Source organism: Gallus gallus, chromosome 9 (assembly GCF_016699485.2).
Source record: "Gallus gallus isolate bGalGal1 chromosome 9, bGalGal1.mat.broiler.GRCg7b, whole genome shotgun sequence".
NCBI classification, from domain to species: Eukaryota; Metazoa; Chordata; class Aves; order Galliformes; family Phasianidae; genus Gallus; species Gallus gallus.
The window spans coordinates 1,830,448-1,849,859 of record NC_052540.1 but is presented as its reverse complement, the minus strand read 5'-3'; the positions used below and the strand labels follow the sequence as shown (position 1 = coordinate 1,849,859).

Genomic DNA, 19,412 nt, shown 5'->3' with positions numbered 1-19,412 from the left:
GCGGCGGCCGCCAGAGGGCGCTGTGCCACCGGCCATGGCGGAGCGGCGCCGCGGCGGAGCCCGGCCCGGCTGCTCCCCGCGTCCCCCCGTCCCCACTCCTTCCTACGGAGCGCCTCCTGGGAGCGCACTGCAGAAACCGGGAATAGCGGCGTGCACGGGAAATCCCGCCAGGCCTGCAGCTGCCCCACCAGCACCTCCCCTCGCTGCCCTCAGAGCAGCAGCGTTCCCGCAGCGTTTTCTTCCTATCGATAAGAGCATCATCAGTGTGTAAGTCTGTTAACATCTCCCCGCAGCTGCCTGGTTCAGCAGGTGGAGCGTAACCACCACGCCTATCAGGCCATGCATGGTAGCTGGTACGCTCCATACACGGACTGAATCATAGGACAGTATCATATAGACAGTGAATTTGTTTGTTCTTGCCATGACCGGCTGACAAAGGGAGAATAGAGGCAGGCATTTGTTCTTTAGCCACTCTGAAAAGACCAAAGTAAGCCATCTCACTGGAATTCCTCCTGATGTGGAGGTTCCACGCAATGCCGCGTGCCATCCATGCCACCCCTCCGTGTAGGCATGAATGAAGGCAGATCATCAGAGGCCCAAAGAAAAGGCATACAGGTGAAGCCCCTCTGACTGGCACGTGGCTGTAGGCTTGATTCTGGAACAAACCCCGGTGCTGATTTCTCAGTCGTTTACCAGCAGCACAAGTCACTTTTCATTTCCAAGTTCCTCAGCCTGCAGAGCTCTCCTGCACATCTCCTCGTCCCAGCAAAGCAGTTACACCCCTCTTCCCACTGTGTATGGCCTTCCCAGGCAGGTTCTGAACAATGGCACCTCTGACCCCAATATCAGCGGTGTTTTCAGTATCAGATTTGGATGGTTGAGAAGTAATAGGGGAAACAACTTTGGCTTCCCATACTCCGTAGTTTTCTCCAAAACATATTCAATCACCTCCTGCTGCTTTTCTTTTTTTCCTTCCTGAAAACTTCACCATTGTCTCGCTGAGCTAAGAAAGCAAAACTGTGCGTTAGAGGCCAAAATAATCCCCTTCCATCAATCAATAGCTGTATTTCTACCTGTTTTAAAACCAGTTGTTTCAGACGTCACTATTCCAAACAGCTTTTTTTTTTTCCCCCTCATCAATATCTCTGGCAGCTGTGCAGATAACCTATCAGTGGAACTAATTGCTGTTAAAGCTATTTGCCTATGAGCATTCAGACTGGGATGTGTCGTCCTTCTGTGAGTGCAATAGGAAAGCCTGAAATAAATTCAACCCAGGCAAAATGCAAATAGTTTCTGGGGTGGGTGTATGTCAGCTTAGTTGAACAAACATTTCTGATGTTTGCTTTGTCCTCAGCACAAAAAATAAATCCAGAAATACTTGCTTATTCCAGCTCTGTCAATAGCCTGGCCCAAGCAGTCAATGTGCTCTACTTGAGGCATGGAAACAGCTCAGTTGAATGGCACGCACATGCATCTTCAAGGTCTTGTGTCACAGGATAGGCCAGCGTTTCTGTAAAAATCAAAGCCTGTGAGCATTCTGGGGGGAGGTGGATTTGTCTGCACATGGTGAAAGAAAACAGGCCAAACTCTGAACCACTGTAAGCAGAACACTAGTGAATCCATGTGTCAGCTTGCAGCCTGGTTGAGTGCTAAGGAAGGCTCTCTCAAAGTTCCATGTCAAGTAAAGGAAATGCCTGAGCTGGAAACAAAACCGTCTCCTTCGCCTGTCAGCTGAGGTTTGACCACATGTTTCAGAAGTGACCCCAATGTGATATTTTGCAGAGGCATCAGTATAGCCCTTTGTGCACGGAATCACCTCCAGGTGCTGCGCACTACACTGTATTTTAGTGAGTCTTGGGGAAAAGGAGGAGCTCAGGGCTGCATTTGATTGCTTCTGTTAAAGGCCATTCGGCAACGTGAGCTGGGAGGTACGACTGACTGTGGGTTTATTCAAAGCCCTGCACACCCAAGTGAAGGAGACACAGCGAGGCAGTTCCCATGGAGGGAGGTCTCCCACCCTGCACTGGGATGCGCTGTTAACCTGTTGGGCTGGGTACACCACGGGTATGAGCAGCAGCTAGTGCGTCTGAATTGGGATCTTATCGCAGGTAAAAGCAGGCTTTGATCACTGAAAGCACCCAATTTATACACGGGCTAGATGAGGTGGATGATATTCAGAGCTCTCCTGAGGACCTATCCTATGCTTCCAAGCAGAGGTCTTCACTGTTCCGCTGACCATTTACAATGAGGCATAGCAATTTCTCTTCCTTCCCCGCCCCGAAAGATCAGCGTTCTGTACAGAATAACACAGATGGACTTTTTGTGGTATTTCTTACAGGAGAACTATTCTTCTGACCAGCTCTCCTGAAAGCATCACTCAGACATGCAGGTGTTTCAGAGATGAACACGTAACTCCCACCAGCTAAGCTTACTTTCCCATTATGCAGCAAGATTTCTGCCTCGCAGCTTAAGGAGATAACTGTAATACCGTGTGGCAAACCCACAGGCATCAGTTCATTCCCCTGCTGTCACGTCTGCTGCCTCCACCTCACTTAACTCTGCTGGGCTCGGTGCAGGGGGAGGCCAGGCAGCAGGCAGGGCTTCTCATAGGACGCAAGCAAAAGTCAGAAAAAGAGCAGTATTTTAGTAAGACCGACTCCTGAGGTGAGGCAGAACGAAACCCTTCATCTCCTTCCTACATCTGATCTGGTTTTTTGTTTGTTTGTTTGTTTGTTTTCCTATGATATTGCTTTAATTAAGCAGCTGTTCTCAGGTGCAAGCCATCTGAATGCAGCTTCATACCACCGAGTCTGTGATACCTCATTTATCTCCAAAGCCACCTGCTGAGCACCCTGCCAGAGCTAACTGGGTACAGCCTGGTGGGCAGGCACGCAAGAACACTGCAAAGGACACTGCAGCCCTCTAAGCGCTCCAGCCAGGACCTCAGCGGGTAAAACCGCTGTAATTCTCCATCATGGTCAGTACTGATCAGATCTCTGTTTGTGTAAAGTAGCTCAGTCGCCACGCGGAGTGAAACAGAGGCAGGAGCAGCCCCAGAGCTTGGTGGGGCTGATCTGAGCCAGTCGGGACACAGGTGAGCGTGTTCAGTGAAGCCAGGTACCCCCAGCTGTGCAGCTGTAGCTGGAATGCTGGCTCAAACACCTGACGTGTGCTCTTTACAGTGGTTGGTGATCCTGCAAACTACTGAATACTTTTCTTCCTTGCTGCCTCTCACTGTCTGCTGAGTTTCTCTTTACAGTGGAACTTTTCTTTCGTATCCCGTATGAAAATTCTGGCAGTGGGTCCTTACTGCAGCCATTTCCATACCTGAAATAGAGACCCACAGTCTTAATAACTAAAGTATCGTTCATCATAAATGAAGATCCCTTCTCCAGCACTGTCTTATCATTAGTTCCTTTCGTGACACCACCAAACAGGTGGTCTGCCTCCACAAGTTGGTTTCATTTATGTGGTCGCTCACTCAAGTATTACAGCAGGATATCATGAACAGCTCAAAGTACTTCACTTGATACAGAAGCAACTGCATTAGTATGCAACCGCAGTTTGCAGAGCTGCGATTACATCAGCTGTTAAAACTGAGAAGGGAAATGGAGAGCGACGCTTCACATTAAGTGAAACCAATTCCAGAGCATGTACCTGATGCTAAGAAAAGTGCTAGGTTATATTTATGTTGTTATATAACTAAGAGGTTGAGCAAGTTCTTCCACTTTGCCTATCTGCTGGGCTCTACCATTTCAGGAAACAAGAGTCTACCCCCTTGGGTGACCTCCAGGGCTTTAACTCATCCTTATATCCAGTACAGTAGCAATCAATGTTGTAAATACTGCTCAGGCATAACTAGAGGGTAGGGACCTTCAAACGCTGCTTCGCTTCATCTGTGTCAACTCAGTGCCACTTTCCCAGGCCTGACTGTTCTGAGTGGGACAAGCAAGGTGAGCACCAGCACCCCTCTGTCCCCACAGCCCACTCTTTGAGCCAGACCTTGCTTTTTCTGTGGCTTTTCAAGACCACTGGATACAGGATTTTGATACGGAGGTTTTGAATCCTTTTCTCTGAAGATTATTTGAAGCAGAGGGATGGTTCAAAGAAAGAAACAGAAGCTTACATGCTCAGTTGGTTGCATGCCCAGAGCTGAAATTCCTGTGCACAGGCCAGCAAGTGTTTGCTACTGTCAGCAAGCTTTCTGCAAATTGCTGTGCAGCTTGGCAGGAACAGCTTGGTGCTCAGATTTGCTGTCATGATCATGCTAGTTCTTTCTAAGCTGGATTTCTGAGCAGGATTTCAAAACAAAGCAAGAGTCCTACTCTGCAAGCCCTGCTTCAAATACAGCATGGGATGAGAGACTCCAAGCACCACCAGGTGAGAATTTTTGAACATGAGTGCAATGCCCACAAATCAGCCCCACTGTCAGGACAGTGTGATTGATCTACGCCTGTCCTGGGATGGCTCTGCTGGATGAAGGACACGCGATGTTGGTACAAAACAAGGCGTAGAGTCAGTGCTCCTTGAAAGTGTGCCACCGAGCACAGCTAAAGGGCACCCGGAGCTGCTGAAGGCAGGCAGGGCCTGTGCATGCTGTACACGTACTGTCATGGTGGGGGTACACTGCTTGAGCCAGTCCATATGAATACACATTATTTCCATTGTTTCTTCGGCTCCAGTAGGCACAGCTTTACCTCTCCGCATGATAAATACATACTGGGCAGTGCTTTCTGTTAGGAGTTTAGCTTTCTTGACTACCACACGCATCAAGGCCATGACCAGGCATCCTGGGGCTGCCAGTCTGAGCGCTGAACCGTGGGAGGTTTTAAGATGAGAGAGGTGGAGGTGGGCAGCGTCTCTGAAGGATGGTAAATCCATAACCGAAATCAGAGAATAAAGAGCCAAGCAAACAGGAGAGCAAGAACAAAGGGAGAGCAGAGAACTGGACTGAAGTCTTCCGTGCTCTCAGAAACAAAAACGACCTCCCCGTTGTCAGCCCGACACAACGAGCAGTCGGGGAAATGAGTCAGTCTTCGGTGCACGCAGCTGTGAGAAACTTTCTTGGGCTTCTCTGTGATCTTACCCAGCTTCTCCGTGCTGGAAACAATCTAAAAATCTTCCCCGGCCTTTCATTTTTTGTGCTTTCCACACACGTAACTCATTAGGAATAAAAAAGTGCTAGGCCTGACTGTGGTGGGTGAAGGAAGCAGCTGGCGCACATGTGGAACGGCAGGCCTCTTCTGATCCAGAATGCTTGCACTGCGGGAGAGCGCCATAATGGAAGCCACTATTACAGCACTGTAATGAAGACACCCCCGTGCAACATCTGACTGTGAGCAGCCGTGCTTCGTGTTGACATGCTTTGGCAATTCTTGTTTGCAATCCCACCTACAGAAGAAGCGGTGCTGGGAATGTAGCGCTGGTACCTCGGCTGCAGACTGGAAAACAAACAAGACCAACATGTATGGAAATTAAGAAAAGGATTTCCTTGAATAATGATGTCATTCTGAGTTGAAGGGAAACGTGTTCTACTCCTGGGCCCCGAACAACAGGAAGAATGCTGGGCCAGGTAACTCTGTGCTATCTGCAGTAAGGTTCTGGCTCTCCTACAGTGTCCTCATGCTCACATTGCTAGGGACATCAGCGAAGTCAGAACACTCTGTCGCTGGGAATCAAGTCATTCCTGCCAGCTGAGAAAGTGCTCTTTAGCAAATGAATCGACCTTCTCAAAGGACGAGGTTCTTTATCCTCTTCAGACCATCAGAACATGAATAAGCCAACCGGTGTGCTTTCATCTTGTTCCATACGTCTGGAGGCGCACTTCAAAAAGCCTATTTTGACACTCAGCTACATACAAAGAGGACAGCACAGCAGAGATGATGCAGAAATGTCAAAGTTCAGGGTGGCAGACCAAAGTGACTTTCAGTGCGAGTTCAAACAGTGAAAATACCGTAGTGATAAGTGCTCCTTTCCACTAGATTTGCTCTGAAGTGTTAGCTCATTCATCATTCTAGCAGTAGCTACCACGTTTGCCCCGTGATAAACTACTTTATCAAACATAATGTGTAAAGCCGTTGTCAAAATTAAAGGACGTCTTACAGTAGAAGACAGTCTCCATTGATTTCCTTGCGTAAGAAAGCTCAGTTACCTACTCCTGAGGCTAGCTGATAGACTCACTTTTCGTTGGCCCCAAGATTTTAATGCTAATGATAGGGAACGCAAATCCTGCTTGGGTTAATTGCAAAAAAAAAAAAGAAAATGTATTTGATGCAGTAAAAAATGCAAAATAACTTTGCAGTAGAATCAACCAATGTGGGGAAAACTCAGCGTACAGTGGGAAAGCACTGGTGCAGTATTTGTTACACCATCGCCTTTCAACATCAGCAGGCACTGCCATATGTTCCCTTGGAGTGTTGGCCCAGAACACTGTGCTTCCTGGTGTCTCACTCGAAACACAGATTGGTTGATGATAACATCCCTGCTGGGACCCAATGGCTGCCTCTGCTGGAATGATGAGAGCGTGAAGCTATTTGGCTTCCTTCCCTTTGTTGGGGATTATGCAGGTTCCTATGAACAGGGGAAATCTCAGTAACTACTCCTGTACACACACAGATATGACTCCTTTTTGCATGAGCTGTAGGATGAACCAAATTAGCTAATTTTCATGGTTTGGATGAGAATCAAGATGAAAGTCTGTACCTTCCAATGCATTTCACACACACAGTTTAAATCATCACCCAGGACTGGATGCAGACAAACGCTCAGCAGAAAGCCAGGCCTGTCTAAAACAGTCCTGTGTATTTAGTCCAAGCTCAGACACTGCAAACGCTGCTACAAAATAAACGAAGTAGAAAATCATTCTTAGGATTGGTCATGCAAAATTGCACAGCAAGCACTGTCCTTTGTTTGCAGCAGTTCTCAGCGTGAGGCTGAGATCAGCCATGTCAGCTGCATTCCCTGAAAGAAGGGGGATGTCTGTGTTTGTCCAGCCTGGGGCTGGCAAGATGCAGACCCATGCTGCTGGGCAGCTTTTCAGCTGCTCACACTACGCTACTCACAGCGTAACTGGAAGTCCACACACATCCCAAGGGAAAGAAAGTTAGCAACAAAACGTTCTCTTCAAGTTTGTGGTTCTAAGCCATAACCTGTAATACACTGGCTTTTCTCAGTGAGCCCTTCTGCTTCCTTACAGCCCCAAACCTGTGCTGTCACATACATATCAGTGTGGACTGCCCCACGTCACCTGGTAGGCATTTGCCATCAATGACTCTCTGCCAGGAACTGTGGTAAGAGGACAAGCAGTTGTTATGAAGCAGCTCGTGTCACACAACTTTTTTGCTATCTCTTGCCTGCTGATTCAATTCCTGCCAGCTCCTTGCTGATCACATTTCCAGAACAGCTGATTTAGCAATAAAACCTTTTTTTTTTTCTTTTCCTGAACGTTTTAAGTGAAAACTTCTGTAAAATCGATCAACTGGTATTTCTAAACATTGTACAGTTTTCAGTGTTGGGCCTCAACAAAGCACAGGCTGAGCAAGCCACCAGTGCTGTTAGGTTGCTTAAATGAAGGTACCACTTATGTGCCATGCTGGACTCAGGCTCACGCTCTATTCACTCTAACACAAAGATCATATTCCTAGCATCTATTCCAGTTGCATACAGTGTCTTGTACAGGAGAACACGCTTGCAGAGCATGCACAGACATTAAGGTGTTGTTGTTTATTCTTTAATGGAAAGCAAATACGTTTTAGGAACAAGCTAAGGAAAATATTGCTGGAATCAGTACATTAGGTTCAGCCAATGTCACAGCTCATTAGCAGTCCAATACCTACTACTGAGCCATTTCCTCACTTAAAATTCTCAGCTAAGTTTTACCAATATTCATTTTCAAATAAGTCTTGTTTGGGACAATCACAGGACAACCCACAACTCTGCCTCTTCTTCGTCTCTAATTCAGGTATTTCTGATCAGCTGCAGACCCTACTCCAGTCACTCTTTCCTATCCCGTAAGCTATCCCATAAAGCTCAGCTTTATGATACTCCGAGCACATGAAAGGCCAGCTGGGAGGTGGACCCACAGCAGAGTGCCTAGACACTGAAATCACTGATTTCTCCTACTCAACTCACAGCAGTAAGCTTTATTGCTTTTCACCTTATTCTACAAACTAGCGATGTGCTAAGCTTTGCAGGGTGTGCATGGGCTGAGATTCAGGCAGGATCAGTGCTACCTTGCTAGTGCTTCAAGTGACTGCCTGGAAAGACAGCTTTTGACATTGCAGCTGACATATATGTAAAGAAGAGTCCCTTTTTTACCTCGCTAACTTACATGAAAGCAGGGTTTGTACACAGAGAAGTTTACAGTATTCATCTACTATACTACTATAGAAACAATAGACATAGATGCTCTCTGGCACGGAGCAGCCCAGTGCCTAGAGCAGCTCAGGGGCCTGCACCCAGCCCTGCTACCCAGCCCAGGGCTGATGCTCACAGCAGCCTATCTAGCCCTGTCATCCTCTACTAGAAGTAATTTCTGCCTCTACCTGAGGGAGAGTAATTACCAAAATCAGCACTTTCCACAGCTTGCTTCTGGACCAAGATAATAGCATTGGGAGATAATATGCAATATAATGTAGAAAATGCCACTGAACAGAAACATTCAATCAATGAAAATGGAGAATGCAGCAAGGAGCCAATGCTGTGGTAAACAAAGAGACGTTTTTACTTTCTTTAGTGTGACATCTTATAAGGGCTGGAAAAATAGCACTTACATAATCGACTTCCATCTGAAGGCAACTGGAAAACTGGTCGCTTGCACTGACCCAGTGGAGCCTCCTGCCTAGCCCACTGTCCCTCCTTTGTCTGTCTGAGGGGCAGGATCTGTTCCCTCTGCCCCAGCGCTGCTCTGCCATGTGATTTGAGCTCAGAAAGCAAATGGTATCCAGGGCTCCATCAGCAGAGGGGTGGCCAGCAGGGACAGGGAGGTGATGGTCCCTCTCTACTCTGCCCTCATGAGGCCCAATCTGCAGTACTGCGTCCAGGTCTGGGGCCCCCAGCACAGGAACAACGTGGAGCTCTTGGAGTGGGCCCAGAGGAGGGCCACAAAGATGATCAGAGGGCTGCAGCACCTCTCCTATGAAGACAGGCTGAGGGAGCTGGGCTTGTTCAGCATGGAGAAAAGAAGGCTGCGGGGTGACCTCATTGCAGCCTTTCAGTACCTGAAGGGAGCCTATAAACAGAAGGGAGTAAACTCTTTGAAAGGGTAGATAACAGCAGGACAAGGGGAAATGGTTTTAAGTTGAAGAAGGAAAGATTTAGGTTGGATGTCAGGGGGAAGTTCTTCACTATGAGAGTGGTGAGGTGCTGGAACAGCTGCCCAGAGAGGCTGTGGATGCCCCGTCCATCTCTGGAGGTGTTCAAGGCCAGGTTGGATGGGGCCCTGGGCAGCCTGGGCTGGTATTAAATGTGGAGGTTGGTGGCCCGGCCTGTGGCAGGGGGGTTTGAGATTCATGATCCTTGAGGCCCCTTCCAACCCAGGCCCCTTCCAACCCAGGCCATTCTGTGATTCTGTGATTGTGGTTCTGTGATCCAGCTCCACTCAAGACAGTGATCCTCATACACAACAACCCTTCTGGATAGGCCTTGTGTACGCTGGGGGTAAGAGAGGGAAGGAGGAGGGAAACCAATTGGAAGAGAAAAACACTTCAGCCGACAATGACCGAGAGGGAGAGAATGGCACAGCATCCGTCTAGCTGCACGAGATCCATTATGCACAGCTCAGTCATTTTGTTCTAAATTTTAAAAGTCATCAAGAGTGCTGTTTGAATTCATTGGTTTAAGAGACACTTACTAAGAAGCAAGCTGTTGTTATCACTGTGTGGCACTGAGGGCTGTGGGATGGTAGCTGTGCCCGTGCAGCCAGGAGCTGTACTTAGTGCCTGCTCCGAGCTGGCCCTGCAGCCATGGTCCTCATGGGGCTTTGAGGCTTCCCTAGGCTGCATCTCACAGCGTGCCCGTGCTCTCAGAAAAGCATCTCACAGCACAGATCAAGCACAGCCTGCTGTGAATTGTTGCCCAGGGCATGGCCAACGGTCGCCCGAGCACCAGGACGTGCCATGCTGCACAGGGGCATGCAAAGACTGTCAGATTTGTTTATCACCCTGTGGTGCTCTTTTAAGCAGTAAGAAAATCTCAGCCAGGGTATTTAATTAGCAGCTGGAAATCAGAGCTGTGAGCAGACACATTATAGCTCATCCCCACCACAAATGGGATGCACCGAGGTGTCTGGGAGCAGCGCCCTGCTCGCAGGCCTTGCCCTGTGCCAGCAGTGGCAGCTCTCCCTGCTCACGTCCCCTGCTCACAGCCATTTCCTGAGCAGTGAAACCATGCATATCCTTAAGATATTTAAGCTGCATTTTGTATGATGGTAATAGCTCTGTAATGGCATTCATCTATCATCCATTTTAAATATCCTTGCTCTGCTCACTAACCCATCTCCAAGGGCTCCACTTCTCATCAGACACAAATATTTCTGAGACATTTCAGAGAGGCACTTTTTGGGGAAAAAAATAAAAAATAAAAAATGAATGCACGGGAAGAACCAAAAAGAGAACTTCCTAGGCAGATCTTAGCGCATCAGTGGGTCCATGTCATGCAATTGAGTGAAATCAGAGCTGCCTCCGATCTGACATTTAATGCCTATCTAGTTGTCTCGTCGCAATTGCTTTATTCCCATCTTACACCCATGGAGACTGCCATGAGCAAAAACCAGCACAGATTTAAAGAGATCTGGGGCTTAGCGAACATTGTGGACAAGAACTGGAAGTAGCATCACAGTGATTCCTATTCCATTTTGTTTGGTTCACCTGCCTCCACTTCTTCAATTCAAAGCTACTAGCATGAAGAAAGACCCCCACAGATTTGAGTGGACTTTGGATCACTTATCCAAGGGGAAAAAAAAAATACTGCAGTTAAGCTTAATTTCTTCCACTATGTACAGACAAAGAGTTTTAGATCTATTTTGATTCTGGATCTGAACAGAAGATGCTTGCAATTTTATTTGATTCACAGCACAATAGAATTATAGGGATTATGTATAACAAGAATCCTCAGCACTCCATAGGATCAAAGCAGTGTTTGAATATTAATCAACACTCAGAGAAGATAGCTTCTGTGTTATTATCCTCACTTTCGGGAGCGATTACAGAATACACGACTTGCCCTTCACCCAACTGTGAATCAGACGAGCAGCTGATCTTCAGATGGAAGATCCCATAAAATCTGCCTTGGGGAGCACAGAGCTTCTTCCCAGGAGGATTTATGTTGGAACCAGGCTCCGAGCTGACACAAGGACCCTCTCCTCCTGGCATCCAGGCCAGATGCTGTGCTATTAAATGCCTGTGTCACAAAGACTCGGCCCACCACAGGATATTTAGGTGCACTGAATGGCTTCCTTTTAGGACATTATGTGTGCTTGAGGCAGTGCCATTTCATCTACTTTGGAAGGAAGATACATACAGCACTGCTCAGAAGCCATAGGTGGTGCTGGTGAAGTAAAAGTGATAACCACAAGGAAGGAGGGAGAATGCTGACGTTCGCCAACCAGCTTTACTGTGCTTGCTTAAGAATAAATAAGTTCCAGAAAGCAGAAAACGGGGAATCCAATCTGCTGGACTGAACCGTGCAACAGGCATTAAGAAAGATAAAAAGAAATACGCCTGAAAGCCAAATATGGGTTCCAGTCACTGGAGATCACCTCCAGAAGATAAAATATTCCTTAAATGAAGACAGTAATTCATAAGAATAAGACTCTGGTGAATTATGGGATTCCCCTTCCGGGAAGTTAGCAGAAATATGATTCTAAAATTTAAACACACTCCTTCATCACCAATTCTCCTTAAAATGATTTATGGAAATACCTATGTTTTACCTTCTTTTTTTTTTTTTACACTTCTATAAGCCTGAAGTTTTGGTTCACCTGTAGACGACACAAGGGAAAAGCCAGGCCTGATTCAGCAGCCTGGATCCCAGTGCCGGGGCCTCCACATTCTCACATACCCACACATCTGCACCAGAACCAACACGTTGTGAACTGGTGGCCAACGACAGGATTGCACAAAATCTTGGTACAGTGATGTTTCTGTACATGGAGGACAGGGAGCTGGCTTGCTTAGAGACTGTGTTTATGTTGGAAAGGCTGCACAACTTCATGGTTCATTAGGCACATCAGCAATGTTCCCTTTTAAAGCTATAGATTGGACTTAGGTTACATCCGATCTAGCTGTGGACTCCTGCTATAAAAATAAGCCCCATTTACCCCCCTTCCCATTCCTACCACATGCTTTAGCAGCCTCCCTCGCCTCAGGTTGTGCAGCTGTGCAATGCCTAGGCCCAGTTCACTGAGCTCATAGAAAAGTAACTCACCAAATCAAAGCAAACTTTTCTGCCATATCCTCACCAGGGAGCAGTCACACAGGAACTGGAAATGGCAGATGCTGAGCATGAGGTGGGAAGCCGTGACCAGATGTGGGCAAGGGAAACTCTGATCCTCTTCTACCCTCACCTGCTGCAGCCTTTTCCACTCATACTGCCTAACGCACAAACGTTCACGGGTCATAAAGATCAAAGCTACAGCCAGCTACACAGCACTTCAGTTCATAACCTTCATCTTCTATGTACATACTTGTAGAATTCCCTGGTTTTCTTTCCCAGTGAATGCAGTTCATGTGTGGACACCAGTATCTCATCAGTCAACAGCAGCAGTACATCTGTGCATTTTGGGCTAGAAGTACATAAGTAGTTTAACACACACACCCTGACAAAAAGCTATTGTACCCCTTCCAGTGTAGGCCAGATATGTCCCTGCTATATTCACCACTTTCTGCTGAAAACCTCCATTTCTAGATACATCGTCAGCCAGAGTTCCCAATCAGCAAGATTTGCTTGGCTGTATGCATATTGATATTTATGAAGTTTGAGGCCCGTGCTAAAAAAAGACCAAATGTTTGATTTTATTTTTTATCGAATACTGTAACATAAGTTGGCAAGAGAATACACAGAAAAAAACAAGCTCCCTTAATGTTAAATCAATGATTCATTTACTCTTTTCATGATTAATTGCAAAGTATTGGGGACTGTAATGACTTTTGTGGATGCTGTATCGTTTAATCAAAATGAAAAAAGATCTGAATGGAGATAAGGGATTTTTTTCTCCTACATCAGTAAACAAGGAACTGTTTGCCCCATACTCCAGGTCCTGGGGAATGCTGATGGAATCAATATGGAAGCCTGGACACCTCAGCATAGGAACACCAAGGCTGTTTTTCTTTTGGGAAGGTGTGTCTGTCTCCTTGTTGCTGTACAGGTAACGCCTGGCCAAAATGAGGGACTAACACCAACTGGCTAAAGCTGGCCTCCATCTCAGGCTTTCCAGAGTGAAAGGGAACTGCAGATGCTCAGCTCCTGTGGTATCCATTTTAAAAAACAAAACAAAACGCAATACAACAGACCACAAGGCAGCAGGTGCCCCCAGCAGTTTGCAGACCAACATCAAGCTTTAGCATCTCTCTAGCTAAGTGCAAGCCACAGTTGCTGTTGTCCCTGCAGATCCTCCGTTCTGAGAGCTGGGCTGGCCCTGGGAACAGGCCAAGGGCCACCAAGGCCAAATGAGGACATGGCAGACAAAGCTCCCTCAGCTCTCTGAAACACTGGGGCTGCCTGGGATGCTAGTCAGACTTGCCTGCTGTGTTTCAATAGGAAATGGTCCTGGCACTCGTTGCAGATTGCTTCACAGAGGAAGGCACGAAAGGAGCAATGCTGTTTTTAAATAGGCCTCTCCCATGTTTGCCCACTGCCAGCCCATGCTGGCAGGTGAGAGGAGGAACGAGCGAGGACTTCATCTGCTGGAAGCCAAAGCTGGGAGAGAGGAGAGCGAGGCCGCCAGCTTGGCACTGCACCATGTGGCAATGTGGTGCCACTTGCAGCAACACGACTGAAAAAATGCCAGGCATCTGTGCCCTCACTGTGCAAACCAGAAGCAAGAAGAGCCAACTATTTCCCTTCCCAGTGAGATCTACAAAAATCCCCTGTGTTATCCAAACTGACACTCAAAATGACAGCCTCCTGTTTATTATTTTTAACCTAATTTAGCTGATGCTAATTGTACTGGACCTCTGTAATTGTGCACAGAGCTTTGTAGCAGCAGTAGAACATGATTATCATCAGTTTCATGGGGATAATGTTATGCCAATATCACATTTGATCCACATTTTCAACATTGCTGAATGTCTTCTGGATATCAGAATATCAGCATTCATCTCCTGGGAGCTTCAGTTTTCATTTCCTTCCCCTTCCAAGCAGTACTACAGATACTCCCAGCCCATGTTACAGCTCTGCACCAGACCAGTGTCCCAACAACGCCGTACCCTCTGTCCCTCCAAGGGGAGATTCACCTCCACATAGCCTTGATGTAGTTCACCCCATCTCCTCTTTAGACGTGTGCAAGATGACGTGTGTCATCTTGTGCCAGGAGGGCCAAGACACTGCAAATTCACTGAAAATATCTCAGCAACTTGTGGAGCATAGCAGCGACGTCTCATACACTTCTGCTGGATGCGTGATGATAGCACGAGGCAGGAGTCAAACATGGACCAAGCCATTTAGGGATGAACAAAGCAAGACTTAAATTCCATCTGGCAACCAACAGAGGGAAAGCCCAGACCAGAGAGCCCTAGTGTAAAAGCATCACTTAATAAATGGACAGAAATGCTGTGCATTAAGTGAAGTTTGCAGATAGTGGTCCCAGGTTTAGACTCTGCTATGAGCCACTAAATTATCTAATGACTCTAGAAGCACCAAATGCACAGATAACAGCACTGCCTCTGAATGTTTTTGTACATTTTTCTTTAGTGACGGATGAAAGAACTACCTCAGCTGTAGCTGCTGGTTCCAAAAATATTTTAGATGCTAATATGTCTCTATGTTGTAAAGTGGAAGAAAAAGCAGTGTCTGCTTGCTCTTATCAGCAGCACAGATGCAATCTCTGCCATTTCTCCTAGCAGACTCTCCCAGTTCAGTATTTCCTCCTTCCCTCCAAGTTCACTGCAAAAAGAATCTTCTCCCATCAGCCCAAGCAAGCAGCCAGCTTGTTCAGCTAAAGCTGAGCTCAAAAAGCTTAAATGAGAGGTATTGTAAGGCCCATAACGTGGTTTCTTGAACTACAAAGTTAGTAAAATGGAGAGAGAGTACAGAAACAGAGGTGAAAAAAATCTTTGATATTACAACTATTCTTTCAATGCTGTAGGCTAGATATTTCTTCCTTTTTATTCTAGTATTTTAAACATGCCTAACTACCCATTGTAGTCAAGTGCATAGAGAAGACGTATGCAGTAAGGAAGGAAAACCAGGAATTGCTGCACAGAAAAAGCATAGGGAAAGGTCACACTCTGTACCTACTTGGCCACTCAGTGCGTGACCTGGAGAACGAAGTAGGTGAGGTGACCTTCCTTTTTTTGTTAATGTAACTACATACTGACAGGACTCCTACAAATAGAATCAACTGTGCTTTTAGTTACTTTCTTATTGAGTCTGTAAAATCTGAAGAAAGAAATCTTGCCCTGAGCCTAGAAGTCACTGGGTTCCTGACAAGCAGTGTGCTCTTTGCAGCTACCACTACCCATTAGGGGTCCTACCTGGGGCCTCCACTGGCACTGGAGTCAAAAGTCATTGCTAGGTCAGAAACTTGTACAGAAAGAACGGCCAGAAGGGGACTACTTTCTTTATTTATTTTCATTGGAGACCTCTTCTCAGGATAGAACGTATTATGCCACAAAGTACCCGATTTAATCCAGCTCCTTATGGCTCATAGTAGAAAGCTACTGGTGGATGACCTGAAGTCTATGAAGTCAGTACATTCCTTGCCAATGACTGCATGGTCACCGGGGGAACTCATACTGTGCGCTTCCACAAATAGATTGCTAATGCGTAAGCATGGTTAATTGCTTGCTACATTGAGTGCATTTAAGGTTCTGGTTTAGAAGAGAATAACTCATGAGAAAGCGTTCGATTTCAGAAAATATATGTTAACAATCCACCCATCCACGTTCTCATCCATCTCACTGCTTTTGGGCTGGCTTTGCGTAGTCCAATAGGAGTTGTGTGTCTCCTCTCAATCGAAATATGACCAGGAAGGATCATTACAGGGAAAGCAGGAGCTGGAGCACTTCACATAACAAAAACAAACAAACAAACAAAAAAAAAAAACCACATGGACAAAAATGCCTCACAACATTAACAAATGTTATTTTAATTTTATATTAAAAGATAGATTGTTACGCAATTTCCAGCCTCTGCAGAGCTGCAAAGAGCCATCTTATAGAAAGCAGAATGCAAAAGTATTTAATGAAAAAGTGAAAATCCTGTTGTTAAGGTAATCTCATCCAATACGCCCGTGTTGTAGTTACTGGAAGTAGTACTCGACTTTAAGAACGGTATAAAGGAACTTTAGAGAGAACAAATAGATCAAGTGATGTTTATGCTTAGAATACATTCCCATAAATTTTTGGAGAAAGTGTAGCGAAGATTAATTGAAATATTAAATCAGTTTTATGGCAACAGGGGAGAATGCAGTTCATCCCTATTTGTCACTGCACTCAATAAAGCACTACGGCTTAAGACTTTGATTTACAAATCGTGGAGGAAAGGATCCGAACACTACCATACTGCTGGGAATCCCTAAATTAAAGGATCTATGTTAAAAAAAAGTAGTAATTCTTATCTACTGCTATTAGACTGGCACTGCATTATTTATCTAAAAGATGTAAATAATAGGACTACTCACGGGAATAGTGAGATTTCAGCAGCTCTTGCACATGGCCAGGCTCCATCCCCTTTGCATTTCTAAGGCGAGGGGAGCTGAGCCATGCTCACCACAGTTCCTAAATTCATGCTTTATTTTAGAACTGCATGTCTCACATTTTATCTCCTTCAGCAGATGCTCTGCACAATAACCTACAAGGTTAGAAACCACGACTACAGGCTCACGTCCTCCATTATGGCAAACTGCATCATTTTCAGTGAACTGAAATCATATCCAGGATATGAAAGCAAGACTCACATTGAACCACAATTCTTATACGTGACAAAATGGTTTGAAAAACAGCTGGGTCACACTCTTGTTTTACCCCACTGTGATCTTGCACCTGCTGGTGTTGCCTCATTAGCACGAACCAGTGCAGTATTACAAACTGTGAATGGTCATAAGACTTTTGCTTTTCTTCTCTGGAGTGTCTGAAACCATTTCAAAATCTTCCATTAACCTTAATGGGCTTTGGAGTCAAACTTTATAGCTGCAGCTAATGTGAGGTTACCCCTGGCTCCTCCCAAACCCAACTTAGTCCATGATGCTAAGTAATAGGTTGTATGTTCAGCAGCTGTGCTTTAGCCTCATTGCAGTGTAGGAGATTTCTTGGCACACAGCAGTGCTAGGACCACTGCATTCCATGCCAAAAATAACGTATTCAGCACAAAAAAATCAGAGGTCAAAGCTACCTGATATTACAAATAGCTGTTAACTTTATTCAGTTTGAATGACCGTTAACAAAACACAGCTGATGTTCAGTGCACCACTTGCTCCTTGGTCCACACTGAGCATTGCATTGGCAGGGCAGTCTGCAACAGCAGCACATCAGTACAGCTCTATTGCTCCCAGACAGAGCAGTGCCCATTTATCACAGCCATGAACCTGCTCCTCTATTCCATCTGTGTGCCAGACCGCAGTCCTGACCACACCAAGAAAGTCAGGGAGAAAATCTGTTATGATAGGAGATTGCTTAACATTGGTAAAAGCCACCAGACCTAGAAATACAGTTGAAACAAATTATTCCTGTCTCTGTATTTTGTCTCCCATGTCATGGTGTTATCTAAGTGCATGTGTGAATTAAGCTGGCAGAGCTAAGCACTCTTAGGAAGAGGTGATACAGAATGAACAGCTCCCATGACAGTGGGCTCAGAGTTTACAGTTCTATTTGTTAGCCAACCTTTGCAGGCAAGTACTGCAGATCAGAAGTACTGTGAAATGTCAGGATCTATGTGGCCATGCATCAGTGATTTTTGCTGAAATATGGGCTAGAGGGATGCCTAGCCACGTGAACAGGCACAAAGGGGAACCAGAAGCTTCATCCACAAGCTGATGGCCTGCGCAGTCCGCAAGCCACCATTAGATAAGATAGGTTTCCAAGGTTTTGGTTGTGAATTCAATAAATAGGCAGTTGAAGAGCTGATGTTGTGAAATATCTTCAGTCAGATACCTTACTACAGATGCCTCTGTCCTTCATTCACACACAGCTCAGCCAGTGACAGCTTTGAGATGGGAGACAGGGGCCAGGCCAACACTTCTGTGTCCCTGGGACCCCCTCTTGGTGCATTTATAACAGTGTGCCTGCAAAGGGCCTCTGCTCATCTTTCACTTGGCATTAAAACTTATCCAGGGAGCAAGTTTCGGTCTGGGCATCCTCGTGTTTGGGGCCTGAGCTTGTTTGCATCCTGGCTGCCTAACCAGGACCCATGGTACATACTTCAATAAGGTTATCTTTTATATGAGCTGCTAATTCCATAGGAGGAGGAGGTTTAGGTTGAGTATTAGGAAAAATGTATTCCCTGAAAGGGTCATGAGGCATTGGTACAGCCTGCCCAGAGAGCAACTGAGTCTCAATACCTGGAGATACTTAGAAGACATTGGATGTGAAGACATTAAGGGCCTTTTCCAACCCAAGTGATCCAAGGATTCTTTCCTGAGCTTGAGACTAGGCAACCTCAAGGTGCACAAATGGCATCTTTAAATGGACCCTTCCAGCGAAGCATCCTTTTAGATTACCACCGTATGTTCAGGAGCGTCTTTCAGAAGAGAAGCCTCTATCCCAGCCCTCCTGTGCTGTAATCCCACCCACCGCTGCTACCAGCAGCACAGTTCTCTGAAACTGCTGGGAAACTACCCTGCCTGGGAAATACTCTGTTTTCATCTCAGAAAACCCTGAGATGAGCTTATAAGTAGAAAAGACCTCTGAGATAACGAGACATTTTCTGCCAGGGCACTTGGGATTTTTAGCATGTTCACTGATTTTTGCCCTAAGTATAGTCCCACATGCACACCCTAAACTGTGTCATAGCTTCAGTTGACTTTGTGAAACTATTCACAGCACGGAGAGTAAAAGCACAGCTCTTCCTTCCCAGTGCTTTGGCACTCAACCTAATGATGCTCCATGACTACAGTAGCTACTTGCTGGGTCTAAACCAGCACATCTTTATCCCAAAGTGAGCGGACTCATTCTCATTCATGCCAAGTGAGAAATATTCACTCGAGACATTAACGTTAATAAGAATAACAGAACCCTCTGGGAACAGGACCCACATACAAA

General features: G+C 46.1%; 1 long non-coding RNA gene across 2 annotated transcripts in view; it reads right to left on the bottom strand.

The window, feature by feature from the left end:
* Nucleotides 1–33: 33 nt before the first annotated feature.
* The window catches only part of LOC101747340, a 132,329-nt gene continuing 112,950 nt past the window's right edge, over nt 34–19,412 (bottom strand). Inside the window, exon 10 of one of the 2 annotated variants that reach the window (XR_005862345.2) lies at nt 34–5,441. This is a non-coding gene — a long non-coding RNA (uncharacterized LOC101747340). The remainder of the gene's footprint in view (nt 5,442–19,412) is intronic. The other variant, XR_005862346.2, reaches the window with a different exon arrangement.